Below are 14,653 nucleotides of genomic sequence, written 5' to 3'. Positions count from 1 at the left end.
AACCCTAACCCTAACCCTAACCCTAACCCTAACCCTAACCCTAACCCTAACCCTAACCCTAACCCTAACCCTAACCCTAACCCTAACCCTAACCCTAACCCTAACCCTAACCCTAACCCTAACCCTAACCCTAACCCTAACCCTAACCCTAACCCTAACCCTAACCCTAACCCTAACCCTAACCCTAACCCTAACCCTAACCCTAACCCTAACCCTAACCCTAACCCTAACCCTAACCCTAACCCTAACCCTAACCCTAACCCTAACCCTAACCCTAACCCTAACCCTAACCCTAACCCTAACCCTAACCCTAACCCTAACCCTAACCCTAACCCTAACCCTAACCCTAACCCTAACCCTAACCCTAACCCTAACCCTAACCCTAACCCTAACCCTAACCCTAACCCTAACCCTAACCCTAACCCTAACCCTAACCCTAACCCTAACCCTAACCCTAACCCTAACCCTAACCCTAACCCTAACCCTAACCCTAACCCTAACCCTAACCCTAACCCTAACCCTAACCCTAACCCTAACCCTAACCCTAACCCTAACCCTAACCCTAACCCTAACCCTAACCCTAACCCTAACCCTAACCCTAACCCTAACCCTAACCCTAACCCTAACCCTAACCCTAACCCTAACCCTAACCCTAACCCTAACCCTAACCCTAACCCTAACCCTAACCCTAACCCTAACCCTAACCCTAACCCTAACCCTAACCCTAACCCTAACCCTAACCCTAACCCTAACCCTAACCCTAACCCTAACCCTAACCCTAACCCTAACCCTAACCCTAACCCTAACCCTAACCCTAACCCTAACCCTAACCCTAACCCTAACCCTAACCCTAACCCTAACCCTAACCCTAACCCTAACCCTAACCCTAACCCTAACCCTAACCCTAACCCTAACCCTAACCCTAACCCTAACCCTAACCCTAACCCTAACCCTAACCCTAACCCTAACCCTAACCCTAACCCTAACCCTAACCCTAACCCTAACCCTAACCCTAACCCTAACCCTAACCCTAACCCTAACCCTAACCCTAACCCTAACCCTAACCCTAACCCTAACCCTAACCCTAACCCTAACCCTAACCCTAACCCTAACCCTAACCCTAACCCTAACCCTAACCCTAACCCTAACCCTAACCCTAACCCTAACCCTAACCCTAACCCTAACCCTAACCCTAACCCTAACCCTAACCCTAACCCTAACCCTAACCCTAACCCTAACCCTAACCCTAACCCTAACCCTAACCCTAACCCTAACCCTAACCCTAACCCTAACCCTAACCCTAACCCTAACCCTAACCCTAACCCTAACCCTAACCCTAACCCTAACCCTAACCCTAACCCTAACCCTAACCCTAACCCTAACCCTAACCCTAACCCTAACCCTAACCCTAACCCTAACCCTAACCCTAACCCTAACCCTAACCCTAACCCTAACCCTAACCCTAACCCTAACCCTAACCCTAACCCTAACCCTAACCCTAACCCTAACCCTAACCCTAGAAAATGGCGGCCGCCGTGACGTCGTGATGACTCATCAAGATGGCGGCGCCCATGCGGTCATGTGACTGGGGAGCCAAGATGGCTGCCCCCATGGTGTCATGTGACTCAGATCCAAGATGGCTGCCCTTGTGATGTCATCCAAGATGGCGGCCCTCTGGTGGTCACGTGGTGTCGTGCAAGATGGCGGCGCCCATGCGGTCACGTGATCGAGGTTTCAAGATGGCTGCGTTCATGCGGTCATGTGACCTGGGATCAAGATGGCGGACTTTGTGATGTCATCCAAGATGGCGGCGCCCAGGAGGTCACGTGACCATGGATCCAAGATGGCGGCGCCCGTGGAGTCATGTGACCGGGACCAAGATGGCGGCGGTCACGTGATCGGAGGACCCAAGATGGCGGACTTTGTGATGTCATCCAAGATGGCGGCCTCCTAGTGGTCACGTGGTGCCGTACAAGATGGCGGCGCCCAGTGGGTCACGTGACCCGAGAGCCAAGATGGCGGCGGGTGCTCTGTGACGTCATTTACGGCAAAATGGCGGACGTGGGGGTGACGTCATTTACGGCAACAAGATGGCGGCCGCGAGGGGGTCACGTGGTGCGCGGGACAAGATGGCGGCCGCGAGGGGGGTCACGTGGTGCGGGAAGCAAGATGGCGGCCGCCAGGGGTCACGTGGCCCGAGAGACAAGATGGCGGCGCGTGCTCTGTGACGTCATTTACGGCAAAATGGCGGACGCGGGGGTGATGTCATTTACGGCAACAAGATGGCGGCCGCGAGGGGGTCACGTGGTGCCTGGGACAAGATGGCGGCCGTGCCCCGTGACGTCATTTGGGACAAAATGGCGGCCGCCGGGACCGGGATTTTTTTCTCGGTTTTGGGGGGGTTTTGGGGGGGGTTTTGTGGGGTTTTGGTGGGTTGCTCGGGGCCGGAATGGCTTTCCGGTTCGCGGGGGGCCGGCGGGGTGGCGCGCGGGGGTCTGGGGGGCGCGGGGTGGGTGGCGCCGTTTCGATCGGGCGACTGGTGTGGACGCCTGTGCACTGGGGTCCTTTTTAGGGCTGGTCGCGCTGATGACGTCATTGGGGGCGCGCCGGGGACGCAGTGTGCCGCGGCAAACGGCAGGGGGCGCTGTGCATGCAGTACCGGCCGGCAAACACCAGGTGGCGCTGTGAGTGCAGTACTCGCGAGCAAACGGCAGGGGGGGCTGTGAGTGCACTGTCTATGGGTGGGTGGCACGGGGTGGGGTGCTGGCTTGCAGGGGGCGGGTCTGGGGAGGGGGGTGTGCACTAGTGATTAGTATTGATGGCTGACAGGTGGGATCCCTATATACTGTATATAGTAAAAAGAAGAAAAACTATATGTCCGGTGCAGCAGTAGGAAATTTCAGGCTCCCGGGGAGTAAATGGTTTGCTTTTTTTAATTAATTATTTTTTTTCTTTTACTCCCCGGGAGCCTGAAATTTCCTACTGCTGCTTTTTTAAGCTAAAGCTAGAAAGGAAAACAAAGTTAGAAAGAGAAGGAGAGAGAAAACAGAGAGAAGCAGAGAGAAAAGACAGAAAAGCAGAGAGAAAAGAGAGAGAAGCAGAGAGAAAAAAGAGAGGGAGAGAGAAAAGAGAGAGAAGCAGAGAGAAAAAAGAGAGGGAGAGAGAAAAGAGAGAAAAGCAGAGAGAAAAGAGAGAGAAGCAGAGAGAAAAAAGAGAAGCAGAGAGAAAAGAGAGAGAAGCAGAGAGAAAAAAGGGAGAGAGAAAAGAGAGAGAAGCAGAGAGAAAAAAGAGAGGGAGAGAGAAAAGAGAGAAAAGCAGAGAGAAAAGAGAGGGAGAGAGAAAAGAAAGAGAAGCAGAGAGAAAAGAGAGAGAAGGAGAGAGAAAAAAGAGAAGAAAGGGAGAGAAGCAGAGAGAAAAGAGAGAAAGCAGAGGGAAAAGAGATAGAGATAGAAGCACAAAAGAGAGAGACAGAAGCAAGGAGAAAGGACAGAGAAACAAAGAAAAAAGGGAGAGAGACAAAAGAGTTGGAAAACAGAGGGAGAGAAGAAAAGACCGAGAGAGAAGAGGACAGAACAAGGACAAAGACAGAGAAAGAATAGAAGAGGACAGAACAAGGACAAAGACAGAGAAAGAAGAGAAGAGGACAGAACAAAGACAGAGCAGGCAGCGTGAGACAGAGAGAGGGTGAAGAGACAGGAAAAGACAGAGAAATGGCAAGAAGACAGAGAAGAAAATAAAACAGGAAGACAGAGGGATAAAGGAAAAGGAGGGTGGGAGAACTGAAGAAGAACAGGAGTTAAAGGGAAAAGAAAGTGGTTAGGATTAGAGTGAAAGTGAAAACTGAGGAGTGGGGTGAAAAAGGAAAAGACTGAGAGAAAAAACACAAACCGAGGAAAAGGAGAACACGGAGAGAAAGAGAAGCGAGAAGACTGACATTGACAGTTACAAACAGAAACAAAGGGTTAGAGATAGATAGAGGTTAAGTTAGAAATAGAACAGTAAAGTGAGGAGCAAAAGGAAGAAAGACAGTGGAAAGAAATGACAAAACCACACCAAAAAAAAAGACAGGAGCCACGGTGGGGGAAGGAAGGGCAGGGGGTATCTTTATTAAGGGTGACTCAACTTTATTAAAGGAATGTTTTTATTCATACATCAGCAAAATACATGGAAACAGTGTATACAAATGCAAGTGCAGATACAATCCAAAGACGCACTGGTAAAAGTCTAGTTTACATACAGAGCAATACAGGGCAATGCAGCAGCTAAAGCAAATGCAATACAGCAAAACACAGCAAAACACAGCAAAATAATACAGCAGTTAATGCAAATGCAATACAGAGCAATACAACACATATTAACACAAGATGATAACCTTGCTCTATTTTCATTACAGGCTGATTTATGGTTACAGGACACCAAAGCAACAAAAGCACACAGAAAACAAGACTCGGCTACCATTAACACCCCCTTCACATTACACACAAACTCACCATCGCTGCCATCACAACTGCTAAATTACACCCCAGCAATCATTGCTCCCCGGGAACGTGGTTCCCGGGAGCCTCAAAAAATATCCTCCTGCCTGACAAAAACCCCGGTCCGTGGATGGTCCGCGCCCAAACTTTGGCGATGAACGTCGCCTCGCTGACCGACCGGGACCGGGGAAAAAAAAACCCAGCCGGGGGGAAAAAAAAAACCCCCCGGCTGGGGATTTTTTATTCTAAATTTAAAAATGAGTTGAAAAACCTGAAAAGCAAAAGTCATACAAGGTTACAACCCTAGAACCCTTCAACACACACACACACACTTCCTTCAGCTTACACACAAACCCACGCTAAAGCGCACCTCGACCGCTCCGCTAACCCTCGGCACGCGCTCACGCCCCTCCTCGGGAACGTGGTTCCCGGGAGCCTCCAAAAAATCCTCCTGCCTGACGAAAACCCCGGTCCCCGGAGGGTCCGCGCCCAAACTTTGGCGATGAACGTCGCCTCGCTGACCGACCGGGACCGGGGAAAAAAAAACCCAGCCGGGGGGAAAAAAAAAAAAACCCCCCGGCTGGGGATTTTTTATTCTAAATTTAAAAATGAGTTGAAAAACCTGAAAAGCAAAAGTCATACAAGGTTACAACCCTAGAACCCTTCAACACACACACACACACTTCCTTCAGCTTACACACAAACCCACGCTAAAGCGCACCTCGACCGCTCCGCTAACCCTCGGCACGCGCTCACGCCCCTCCTCGGGAACGTGGTTCCCGGGAGCCTCCAAAAAATCCTCCTGCCTGACGAAAACCCCGGTCCCCGGAGGGTCCGCGCCCAAACTTTGGCGATGAACGTCGCCTCGCTGACCGACCAGGACCGGGGAAAAAAAAACCCAGCCGGGGGGAAAAAAAAAAAAACCCCCCGGCTGGGGATTTTTTATTCTAAATTTAAAAATGAGTTGAAAAACCTGAAAAGCAAAAGTCATACAAGGTTACAACCCTAGAACCCTTCAACACACACACACACACTTCCTTCAGCTTACACACAAACCCACGCTAAATCGCACCTCGACCGCTCCGCTAACCCTCGGCACGCGCTCACGCCCCTCCTCGGGAACGTGGTTCCCGGGAGCCTCCAAAAAATCCTCCTGCCTGACGAAAACCCCGGTCCCCGGAGGGTCCGCGCCCAAACTTTGGCGATGAACGTCGCCTCGCTGACCGACCGGGACCGGGGAAAAAAAAACCCAGCCGGGGGGAAAAAAAAAAAAACCCCCCGGCTGGGGATTTTTTATTCTAAATTTAAAAATGAGTTGAAAAACCTGAAAGGCAAAAGTCATACAAGGTTACAACCCTAGAACCCTTCAACACACACACACACACTTCCTTCAGCTTACACACAAACCCACGCTAAAGCGCACCTCGACCGCTGCGCTAACCCTCGGCACGCGCTCACGCCCCTCCTCGGGAACGTGGTTCCCGGGAGCCTCCAAAAAATCCTCCTGCCTGACGAAAACCCCGGTCCCCGGAGGGTCCGCGCCCAAACTTTGGCGATGAACGTCGCCTCGCTGACCGACCGGGACCGGGGAAAAAAAAACCCAGCCGGGGGGGAAAAAAAAAAAAACCCCCCGGCTGGGGATTTTTTATTCTAAATTTAAAAATGAGTTGAAAAACCTGAAAAGCAAAAGTCACACGCACAAGGTTAATTCCAGTCAGCATGCGCTCGTACACGGAGAGAGACACGTGCTGTCGCTCACGCTCTTCCCGCTTACGTGCTCGGTGTGGCCCTTACTCGAGACGCTGAAGAACGCGCTTCCACGCTTCTTCTGGCTGCCGCTCCTCGACGTCAAATGGTAGATTCGGGGGAAATCGGTAGCCTCGGGGACCTGTGAGACGACAGGAAGCGGTCGATGAGTGGCTATCTGACAGCTAGGACTTGTCCCTGCTCTGACCGATAAATTTTCTACCCAAAACCCCATTAAAGACAGATGAACAGTAAAGTTTTTAAAACTCTTCTACCTAACTGTAACTACATGCCAGGGCAGGGCAGCTCCAAGCATAAGTGGTACAGTGTAAGTACATACAGTATAAACCAGCATAGGCACACGCAATATCAGTACGTACAGTATAAGCCAGCATAGAGACACACAGTGCAAGTACATACAGTGTAAGTACATACAGTATGAGCCAGCATAGGTACACACAGTGTAAGTCCATACAATATAAGCCAACACAGGTACACACAGTGTAAGTACATACAGTATAAGCCAGCATAGGTACACACAATATAAGTACATACAGTATAAGCCAACATAGGTACGTGCAATGTAAGCCAGGACATGAGATAGCTCTCTGGAAGATGAATTCTTGAGCCCTATACCCCTTGCGAGGATGGAACCTATCGAACTCCTGCTGTCACGTGAGGAGGGTGTAAGACGCTCCCTCGGGAAGTCCGAGAGAATCGCGTGAAAAAAAAGGCACTACCAAAGCCGGTAGTGAGAAGGAAGACGGATGAGAACATTTTGTCCCTTTGAGGATCTTGTCCCTTCCTGTCTCAAAGAGTAAAAATGTAAAGATGCTGGAATAGGGGATATCCAGAAAGGAACGTGAGTAGAATATGGCCTATGTGGCACGGAATAGTGCCGATAAAGCATCGAGACGTAACAAAGGCCTGTGACATGTAAGACGATGGACACGGACTACATAACACAGACACGGACGACATAACATAGACACGGACGACATAACACAGAGACGAGTGACAACTGCCTGGCACTGTCCCCTTAGGGACCCGAGATGCTTAGCGCAAGATGAGCCAGAGGCTGATGATGCCAAAGGAAAGGAAGCCCTATGACGATGGCACGTGATGATGAAATGTAACTCGTCAAAAGAAGTTAGTGCCGAAGCAGTTAAGAGGATGCTCGAGAGGGGCGGCGAGCCTAGAGAAGGAAGCCGACTGCCGGGTGACCGTGGCCGGAGCTCCGGACGTGAAGGCGAGCTCCTCGGGGGAAAGATCCGTGACGACGTCGAGTCGAGGGAGGCGGACGACGCAAAGTACGCGAAAATGTGGAGATGGGTCGGAACTGCCCTGCCCGGCAAAGGCTCCGGCGAGGCTGAGGGGAAACCCTCTCCCTTTACTGCCAGAGAGCCCGCCCCGCTACAGACCTCTCCCCTAAGCTGACATCAAATTGCCTCCTCTGAGAGTAAAGGCTATTCCCCTTCTCCCGGCCGCTGGCCCCCGACACTTAGCTTTTGGAAGAGGAGCGGACAAAATCCATCCTCGGTCGGACATGGACGTTGAGATGCTCTCCGTGTGTGCTTCGGTGCTGCCGTTTCCAAGCTTGGGCTACGAGCCTCCTCAGGGTACCTAAGGCAAAACAGAAAACCTGACTATTGCCCTCAACAGTAAACCCCGGGACTCCTCCGCACCGCTGCCCCGGCTCACCTCAAATCTTGATTTGGCTCCGGAGGGTGCCCGGAAGAGACCTGCAAAGAGAAAAGGGACACGCTTAGCATGCTGGTGTGTAACGCTCACCTATGGGTCAGCCTGCCTAAATGCCGACTCACCTGCCCTCCTCTGTTCCTTGGCGTGCCTAGGGCAGCGACGGCACCTGCAAAGAAACAAAGCGGAAAAGCATGCTGAGATACTGTGAAAACACAACCTCCCAAATCTGACAAGGATGCCACACCGATACCTTAAGCTCTCACCCACCTGGCATGGGCGTGCTCGGCCAGGAGAGATGGCAAGTGGACCACCTAAAATAAAAAAACAAGAGGAGATGCTTAGAGCTGCACCAAAACTGAGACCTCAGCAATAACAACTGCTACTGTACGCTATTCAAAGCTCACCTTGCCCACTCGGCCTTGACTGCTGCTCTCAGCCTTGACTTCCTAAAAAGAGAGACAAAGAACAATGCTGTAACAGCCACCAGTTATGCTTCCTCTGCAGAGAAAAACGTGGACTCACCTGCTCAGGGGAATCCCCACACCTGGGATGGGTGGCTCTGCCCTGGATTTTATCCTTCTGCATCTGAAAGAAAGTTAGGACAAAAGTCAAAGGGCTGCAGGACAACTTAAGAGCTCCAGATATCTTGTGTCCATCTACAAATCCCACCTAGAGTCCAACTACAGCCCACATTACAAACTTCAAGTCCCCACGACTTCTCCTATTGCACCGGGCTACGCGGCAGGGCAGAGCAGCTCCGGCACAAATGTGTGCGCACACCCGTGAAACAGGACAGACAGGATGGGACAAACAACGGGGACACAACACGGACAGAAATCTCGAGACAAGAAGCATGACTGCAAGGAGCACAAGGACAGAAAATTAGATGACTGAGGTAAGACCTATGGCGAGCTGATGAGGCTCAGAGAAACCTGGAGGAAGGGGATGCTAAACTGAATGATTTAGTCCAAAAACTGCAAAGATGGATGCCCGAGAATCCTACGGCCAGAAGCCTCTACCTGCCCTCACGTCCTTTCGAGTCCTAGTCCGCCATAATGGATCCTGGCGGGGCAGAGCTGTCCACACAGCTCAGAACAAGACCTGAAAAGACATCTGACCAGATGCTTCTAAAGAGACAAGAGAGTCTGATGCCTGTCTGAGCTCCTGAGGCGAAAGTTCCATGGTCTGGGTGCCAGGACGAGGAATGCAGAGATCGCAGATGCTAACAATGATGCCAGGGTTTCTGACAGGCCCCTCAAAGGCCTAAGGTAAAAGACATGACATATCCAAACAACACATAATACACAAAAGACAAGTGACACGATACACACCGGGACTGCTCTGCCCTGCGCACCACAGCACTGTGATCCAAAGCCAGGCTTTGCTTTTATGGGGCCTAAGGGGCCGCTTCATGGACAGCCCCTATCACCAAAGTGGACTCAAAAACCCCTTCCAGTAATTCCCAAACCAGTACCCTGCTTTCATCCCCTCTGTGGGTCGTGGCCCTCTACTTATCTCTCGCACAGCTGGGGATGCCGGTCTCGGGTGCGAAGAAAGGCCGCCTCGTCAGCCGGGAAGTTCCTGCTGGCACTGGGCTGGTGTCTCTCAGACAGCTGTATTAAAGAAAACCAAACATCAGGGCCCGATCTTGACAGCCCCTCGGCCAAAACCCCACAAGTCTGCTACGCACCGTGCTCCTAAGAACGCTCAGCTCCTCGGGCCGCCCGCTTCGGGCACGCTCGGAGACCGAGGCCGTCATCACAGGGGGTGCCTGGGGTAAGAGGAGATGAGGTGATTGGGCATGGCTGAAACCTGAGGGGACCCTCGCTCCTCCTCCCTACTTCCCCGACTCACCGCAACTCCTTGGCAGCTGCCCAAGGCCACCTGGATGGCACCTTCAAATAGAAGAGTTCAGGGCTTCATCACCAGGTCCTGTAACGCATCCACAGGGCTCGCACGTGCAGGGAACACGGTGCGTCGGCCGGCTGGTGACGGGGGCTCGGCAGGCTCCGAGTGGATTGCCTAAAGCACAAAAAAGGGAATGGAAGCTTAGAGCAGCACCAGAAACTGAGACCTGAGCAATAACAGCTACTTCTCTCCACTGCTCACCTTGACTGCTGGTATCCTGATTTACTTCCTAAAAAGAAAGACAAAGAACAGAGCTGTAACAGAGTCACCGCATACACTTCTGCTGCAGAGACAAATGGTGCCTCACCTGCTCAGGGGAAACCACTCACCTGGGATGGGGCCCTCTGCCACACATTTAATTCATCTGAATCTGAAAAAAAAGTTAGGACAAGACTCAAACTGTTGCAGGATAACTTAAGAGCTCCAGATATCTTGTGTCCATCTACAAATCCCAACTAGAGTCCAACTACAGCCCACATTACAAACTTCAAGTCCCCGCGACTTCTCCTATTGCACCGGGCTACGCGGCAGGGCAGAGCAGCTCCGGCACAAATGTGTGCACACACCCGTGAAACAGGACAGACAGGATGGGACAAACAACGGGGACACAACACGGACAGAAATCTCAAGACAAGAAGCATGACTGCAAGGAGCACAAGGACAGAAAATTAGATGACTGAGGTAAGACCTATGGCGAGCTGATGAGGCTCAGAGAAACCTGGAGGAAGGGGATGCTAAACTGAATGATTTAGTCCAAAAACTGCAAAGATGGATGCCCGAGAATCCTACGGCCAGAAGCCTCTACCTGCCCTCACGTTCTTTCAAGTTCTAGTCCGCCATAATGGATCCTGGCGGGACAGAGCTGTCCATACAGCTCAGAACAAGACCTGAAAAGACATCTGACCGGATGCTTCTAAAGAGACAAGAGAGTCTGATGCCTGTCTGAGCTCCTGAGGTGAAAGTTCTATGGCTTGGCTGCCAGGCCGAGGAATGCAGAGATCGCAGATGCTAACAATGATGCCAGGGTTTCTGACAGGCCCCTCCAAGGCCTAAGGTAAAGGACATGACATATCCAAACACACATAATACACAAAAGACAAGTGACATGATACACACCGGGACTGCTCTGCCCTGCGCACCTCAGCACTGTGATCCAAAGTCAGGCTGTCCTTTTATGGGGCCTAAGGGGCCGCTTCATGGACGTCCCCATCTCCAAAGGAGACTCAAAAATCCCTCCCGGTGGGTCCCTACCCTGCACCCCGCTTTCATCCCTTCTGTGGGTTGTAGCCCTCTACTTATCTCTCAGACATCTGGGGATGCAGGTCCGTCTCAGGTGCAACAGAAGGCGGCCTCGACATCTGGGAAGTTCCTGCTGGCACTGTTGTTCAACAACTTCCTGTTGTTTCTTCGTCATCTACATGAAAGAAATGCAAATATTAATGCATGATCAACGCAGCACACTGGCCAAAACCCAACAATTCTGCCACTCACCGTTCTCCTAAGAATGCCCGGCTCCTGGGGCCGCACCCTTCGGCCGCGCTCCGAGGCGGATGCCTGGGGTAAGCCTGGGGTAAGAGGAGACAAGGTGATGTGGAATTGCTGAAACCTGAGCGGACCCTCGCTCCTCCTCCCTACTTCCCCGACTCACCGCGACTCCTCGTCCGGTGCCCAAGGCTACCCTGGTGACACCTTTAAATAGAAAAGGCAGAGGCTTCATCGACGAGTCCCGTGATACTTCGGCAGGGCTCGGGAGAGCGGCGCACCCGGTGCGTCGGCCGGTCGGTGACTGGGGCTCGGCGTACTCCGAGTTGATTGCCTAAAGCGCAGAAACAGGAACGGATACTTAGAGTTGCACTGGAAAGTGAGACTGGAGCATTAACAACAAGGTGAGCTACTCAACGCTCACCTTGCCCACCTCATCTTGACTGCTGATATCCAGCTTTACATCCGGAAAAGAAAAAGAACAGAGCTGTAACAGAGTCACACTTTACGCTCCCCCTGCGGAGACAAACGGTGACTGACCTGCTCGGGGGAACCTCCTCACTCGGGATGGGTGGATGGATTTTGCCCTGGATTTTATCCTTCTGCGTCTGAAAGAAAGTGAGGACAAAAGTCAAAGGGCTGCGGGATAACTTCACAGCTCCAAACATCTTCTGCGTATCTAGGAATATCATTTAGAGTCTGGCAACGCCCCACAAACTGCAAGTCCCTGGGACTTGTCCTCTTGCAGCAGGCTATGCGGCAGGGCAGGGCAGAGCGGCTCCGGCACAAATATGTGCGGACACCCGTGACACGGAACGTGACAAACAGGGGGACGACAAACACGACACATCAGGCTTGTGGTGAGGGTCTCGAGGGGAAAAGGCAAAAGGGACCCCAAAGACACGCTAGGTAACACGGTACACTGGACAACACGACGTGGACCGGAACTGTTCTGCGCTGCCCGCCTGAAAGCTGCCATCAAAATTAGAGCCTCTCCCTTCAGCTGTCCTAAGAGACCCCTTGGAGGAGATTGCTTTTCCCTCTGCTAATCTTTAAATCTGTCCCAGGAACTCCCGACCCGCTGCTCTCCCATTGTCCCATCTCCAGGCCGTGGCCCCGACTTATCTTTTGGATGATCGGTGACGTGGATCCACGTTGCGCCTGAAATGAGTCTGCCTCGGAGGGCCCCGTGATCGCCTGTTAGCCTCTCGGTCAGCTACAATAAAGAAAAACAAAACCAATGTATGAGTACAGAGTTATGTGGGCCAAATCCCAGTGAGTCAGCTACTTGCCCTCTCCTGAGTGTGCCTGGCTCCTTCAGGCTCCAGCTTCATCCTGATTCCAAGGCTGTGGCCGTTATTGTGAGTGACACCTGGGTTAGAGAAAGGCAAAGTAAAATGGCATTCCTGTGAGTGCAGTGGATGACCTTGTGTGCTGTAAGATGTGTGAATGCCTCTGCTAGGCTTCTAAAAGGCCTGGGGTGGGGGGCTCAAATAAACACCCTTTCTCACCCTGCTGCCTTCAAAATCACCCCCCCAACAATAACTCCTAACTGGATACCTGCTCACCCTCCCTCTCCTAGTCACAATCCTCAACTCACCTGAAACCTCAATCTCAAACATCATCTTGGACACTGGGCAGATGCCTCTGGGGACACAATGAATCTGCTGAAAAAAGTGTTGTAGTTGACACAACCTGGAGCCTCTGGAAGCTGAGCTCCTCCTAAAAAAAATACAAAACAATATAAGAACAAAACCTGAAATTACAAATGCACTTTACCACCCCTAAACACAAAACCCAAAATTGTGAACTTAAATACTTGCTGTATTCCAGGCTGTTTTCTTCACAGTATCTTCAAAGCCTCTGTTGCTTTAGATGCCCAGAAACACCTGCTGAAAACAAGCTGATATCAGCTGAAAAAGCTTCTTCACTGAAATGAGAAGAGAGCTCTTATCCCAGCACCTCCCAGAGGGGGAATGAAGGCCCTGAGCAAAGGCTGGGGTTAATATACCCCTGATGGTGCCCGCCTCTCATTCCCGTGGCACCCGGGAAAAGGGAGGGGGTGAATCCCACCGGGTATAAAAGCCCTCAGAGCAGCTGCTGCTGTTTGGCTCCTCTGACTCAAATTCCAGGGAAGCAAAGAGCTTGTTATAGAAGAAAACTCTTCAGAAAAATAACAGCGCTTTCTTTTTTTGCAACAACTACTGGGAGTAAATGGGCAGAAAACTGGTAAGAAATAAAAGTTTCTGTTTAGGCAGCGTAACTAGATAAATTGGGTGATTTGCTGTTAACTTACATAATTATTCCTTAGTGGCTACTAAGTAGTACTTCATGTGTGACTATGCTGGGTGGAAAAGAATACTTATGATATGAATAGTCTAAGTCTCCTTGGGACCTCTAATTAGGCCTATCTGCATTATAAGTAAAAATAAGATAAATAAAAGCTTCCCAGGCAGTGTAAGGGTTAAGTGCATGCCAGGTGTCAAGCTCACCCTGCTCTGAGATACTTGGTCCTATGGCACAGAAAGAAGGGCCTTGAAATGTAGTTTTAAACCCTTAAAATGCTGAAAAAGGCAGAGCTTCCTTCCAGTGAACCCCTTAAACAGAGGAAATGGGGCAGTTACCTCTACTGAAACTAATACAACAGCAAATAAATAGTTTCTGCCCTTTAATTTATTCTCCCTAATACTGGGAAAAGAGGGATTTTCCTCACTTTATATCTCTCCAGTGACGAAAAAAAGAGGGATTTTTCCCTCAGTTCAAACTCTTATGGAGAAATAGCTGGGCTTCTCCCTCAATTTAGGCCTCAGGACAACAAAAAGGGGCTGGCTACCCTTAATTCAAACCCATAAGAAACACTGTCAAGATTTTCCCCTTCTACTTAAACTGGAAAATAATAGAAAATGAGGACTCCCTGTCAATTAACACCCCGAACAGCAGAGAAAAGGCAGGGATTCTTTCAACTGAGACCATTAAAATTGCAGGGGAAGCAGACTTCCTCCCAGTTTGAACACAAAAAATAAAGGAAAAGGAAGCTTTTTCCCTTTTTTCTAAACCCTTTTTCTCCTAATAACCCCTCTCCTTTCTGGGAGTGCTGTGGAGGGTCTGGGGGCCCTGGGGAGGGACTGGCACAGTAAAAGGGGAAAGTTGAAAGCCCTCTCCTGGAACCCCACGTGCTGCCTGGCCTGCTCAGATGCTGCCCCTTGGCAAAAGGGCTCTTCCCTTGGCGTTTTCTCAAAGTGTTGCTCCGTGCCCGGGTGGCTCCGGCTGCTCCCTAGTCCGTGCTGGATGCTCCGACCGTAGTTCCTGGAGGGACCCTTGGGATGCCCCTGTTAGCCCCT

General features: G+C 51.1%; 1 long non-coding RNA gene across 1 annotated transcript; it reads right to left on the bottom strand.

Moving 5' to 3' along the window:
* Nucleotides 1–7,756: 7,756 nt before the first annotated feature.
* Nucleotides 7,757–8,091, bottom strand: LOC136569621 (uncharacterized). Its single transcript, XR_010785400.1, has 3 exons — nucleotides 8,045–8,091; nucleotides 7,923–7,963; nucleotides 7,757–7,844 (listed from the first exon to the last, which is right to left on the bottom strand). It is a non-coding gene; the product is annotated as an uncharacterized lncRNA (long non-coding RNA).
* Between the last annotated feature and the right edge of the window lie 6,562 nt (nucleotides 8,092–14,653).

This window comes from Molothrus aeneus, unplaced genomic scaffold, assembly GCF_037042795.1.
Source record: "Molothrus aeneus isolate 106 unplaced genomic scaffold, BPBGC_Maene_1.0 scaffold_166, whole genome shotgun sequence".
Lineage (NCBI taxonomy): Eukaryota > Metazoa > Chordata > Aves > Passeriformes > Icteridae > Molothrus > Molothrus aeneus.
This window is presented reverse-complemented; position numbering and strand designations above follow the sequence as displayed.